The sequence below is a fragment of the Bacillus rossius genome, unplaced genomic scaffold (genome assembly GCF_032445375.1).
Source record: "Bacillus rossius redtenbacheri isolate Brsri unplaced genomic scaffold, Brsri_v3 Brsri_v3_scf35, whole genome shotgun sequence".
In the NCBI taxonomy this organism is placed as follows: Eukaryota; Metazoa; Arthropoda; class Insecta; order Phasmatodea; family Bacillidae; genus Bacillus; species Bacillus rossius.
In genome coordinates this window covers 272172-275711 of record NW_026962535.1, presented here as the reverse complement: position 1 = coordinate 275711, position 3540 = coordinate 272172, and the positions used below count along the sequence as shown (strand labels likewise).

Genomic DNA, 3540 nt, shown 5'->3' with positions numbered 1-3540 from the left:
AGTCTTTAAGACGCATGGTTTACTGGCTGAGATATATATATATATTTTTTTTTTTGCTTACTTCTGTGGTCATTAGTACATTGCTACAAATATATTTATATATATAAAAAAATAAATAAAAAAATCCTTTCTATTTAATTTAGTTAGATCATATATCAATATTAATGGCAAAGACCAGTTGCATCGATTCACTTTGAAAATAATTCCATTTGTGCTAAAACTGGACACAGTAAAAAAAAAAAAAAAAAAAAAAACTGAAAAAAAAATATATATATACACACACACACACATAATTCGAATTCATATTATGCTTAACTGCGTTTGAATTTGCAATCATGCACAAGATGTTTTGTACTTCGAAGTAAAAACAACATAATGTACTATTTAACTACCCACAGTACAAATGGATCCAAAAAAAAAGTGAATTTTCATGCAGACGAAAATGCTTACATTTATTCTATTTATATTAAGTACCCATTACTAACAGCTTATACTGGGTGGAATACAACAGTTGACATGATTTTACTTATATGGCAATTTAATATTTAACCAAAATTAATGGTAAACTAATATTTTAAAGTGTCATTTATGGCCCCTTACCTTCAGCATGTTTGCTTCCTTGCACACAAACGAGGACAAACACATCACCCAACTGAAAAAAAAAAAAAATTTCACTTGCATCACAAATAATTTAAAATTTTTCACCACATGAAGTAAATATTTCGCAATAAAAAAAAATATAGCCCTAGGACTCGTGTGCACACCTTTTCTTCCCCACATCGCACACGCAAACAAAACTTCCAAATTATTACAAAATCACTCGATTATTATACATACATAAACACACATGTATTTTCCGAATAAGTGAGAAATGCAGGCCGATGAAAGTCAAATTTCGTTTCGGAAATTAAATCTCGCACAATTACCGACACATAACCAAACTTGCGTACATTTACATAGCATTAACCCTCTAAATAATAAACAAATGAAAGCAGAAAAAACAACATCGCTACCCACCGCGCGCGCTCCTGGCGGCGGGAGTAGGAACTACTTTGCACACAGACCGACATAGCCCCCTGCCAAAAACAGTAAAATAAATAATATATATAAGTCTTTTGGCGGGAAAAAATTTCTCAACCGCCTGGGAGCACCCTAGTGTGTGCCTGTCTTTAGGTTATGTTACTTTTAACTTCATTTTCTACAGGCAGACGCGAGGGTGCTCGCCCATTATTTTTATTTTTTTAAATTCTTTCCTACCTTTGGTGTGCCATGCAAGAATTTATCGTCAAAATGGCGGCCCCGAGTGCAAATTTCTCGTCTGCACTGCTGGCTGGATGATTATGTGATGTTTTGAAGGAGGGTGTTTTTTTTTTGTTTGGATTTTGTGTGAGGGGGGGAGGGGGCTGGGCTAGCTTTTTTTTTTTTTAAATTTTCTAAACATTCATCTCTTATGTAACAGTGTTCAGCATTAAAAAATTTAAAAGAAGAGGCACTTACTCATCAATTTCAAAACAGCCTATGAAGAAAAATAAAAAAAATTTAAATTCATTCCAGTTTTATACATTCATGATTTGATCACATGTATAACTTTTCTTTTTTATTACCTTATTTAATTTTATTATTATTACTACTATTGCTGCTACAACCTAGAAGATACCTCAGTGATACTAATACCTGCTGGTAAAGTTAAAGGTTTCACCTTTCTTTCTTTAAACATATCACAATACCTTTCTTGAGTTAAATATTATCTAATGGCTTTAAGAAGTTATGGTAATGTTCATCAGTTATAGAGTGTGGGTTTGTGTGTGTGTGTGAGAGTGTATTTTGAAGAGGGCTTTGGTGGTTGGGATGGTGAGGGTGGTGGGTGTTGTGGGGGGGGGGGGGGGGGGGAAGTAAAAGAGTGTTCATTACACGATTTCTCCTGTTGTTTGTAACAATCACACCTGGTATAGCTATTTCGAGTGGCAAATACAAACTGCAAAAAAAAAACATCTATATCATTGCCAACGGCCATATCACGATGAACACACCGGTTCTCGTCCGATCACCGAAGTTAAGCATCGTCGAGCGTGGTTAGTACTTAGATGGGTGACCGCTTGGGAACACCACGTGCCGTTGGCACTACTATTTTGCACCCTACAGAAAAAAAATTTTTTTTAAAAATTTCAATTTTAAATTTTTTTTCCCCCACAATCACCACATTTCCCCCCCCCCCCCCTAACACACACACACACTCACTCTCTCTCAATCAATCAATCAATCAATCAATCAATCACTCACTCACTCACCCACCCAGCAGCTGTGAATCTTTGCATGTGTATACCTCATACAAAATTCAAAGTGAAAAAATAAATATATAAGTGTATATGTATGTATGTATGTATGTATGTATGTATGTATGTATATATATATATATATATATATATAAACACACACACACCTATTTTGAAGTTTCTCTGTTTCAGTGGGCAGTTATGTATAATAATGAGAGATTCAAAAAGACGTTGATAACAATGTCATCAATGCCTGTTTAGTGTGCTCATTTGTTGGATGGTCGGCAGCAATACTAGAGGTGGTACAGCTGTAACCTGTAAAATTGTACCTGCAATGTGTTGTGTATGGAAAAAAATAAAAATTATATCATCTAAATTTTTGTTATCCAACAATAACCTTCCCATCAATGCATGATGTCACAGTAGCCATAGCTCTACTCTTTCTGCCATATAACATTGGGGAAAAAAAAAAAAAAAAAAGGAGCTATTAGAATAATAACAAAAGATAAAAAATCATCTAACTGCAGACCAAAATTCAAAAAACTTAAAGTCCTGACTGCCATAAATGAATACGTTCTAGAAACTTTTTATTCATTCTTAAGAAAAAGAAGAAAAAAAAAATTATTTTTTTTTTTTTTTTTTAGATATTCGCACATAGGTATAACACCAGAAATGCTAGTAAATTGAGGATAGTTGAACATAACACTAGGCGATTTGAAAATGGACTAAATTACTTGGGAGTAAAACTTTACAACTTAATATCACAGAAAATAACTAAAACAATTTACCAGTATTAAAAAAAAAAACAGTAAAAAAAATTCTTCTAGAATATCCTACCTACCCTCTGAAGCTATTCTTTAATTTGATTGATAATAGAGAAATTGAACTGTTAATTTGTTGAATGGACTTGTGATAACAGCTGCTTCATGTTTTGCATAAAGTTAAATTGTGTAACATGTTATGTATTTTTTTTTTTTGAAATTTTTTTTCTTGGTAACTTGCATCATGTAAATATTAATTGTCTGCACATACATGTTCTATATCCCGGAGCCTTGACTCCACGTGGGATCAACAGAACAAAATTACAAAAAAAAAAAAAAAAAATCCAGCTCACTAATCTAGGTGCATTTTGCTAACAATATTTGGAATATATATATATTTTTTTTTTGTGTAACATGCAAATTCTGTATTATTCTGCACACATTATTTATAATCTTCTATCATTTTCTTAGATAATAACTATTAATTCATAAAATAGATTGTGTGT

At 32.5% G+C, this 3540-nt stretch overlaps 1 non-coding gene across 1 annotated transcript; it reads left to right on the top strand.

The window, feature by feature from the left end:
* Positions 1 to 2002: 2002 nt before the first annotated feature.
* Positions 2003 to 2121, top strand: LOC134544250 (5S ribosomal RNA). Its single transcript, XR_010077640.1, has one exon. It is a non-coding gene; the product is annotated as a 5S ribosomal RNA (ribosomal RNA).
* The last annotated feature ends 1419 nt before the right edge of the window (positions 2122 to 3540 follow it).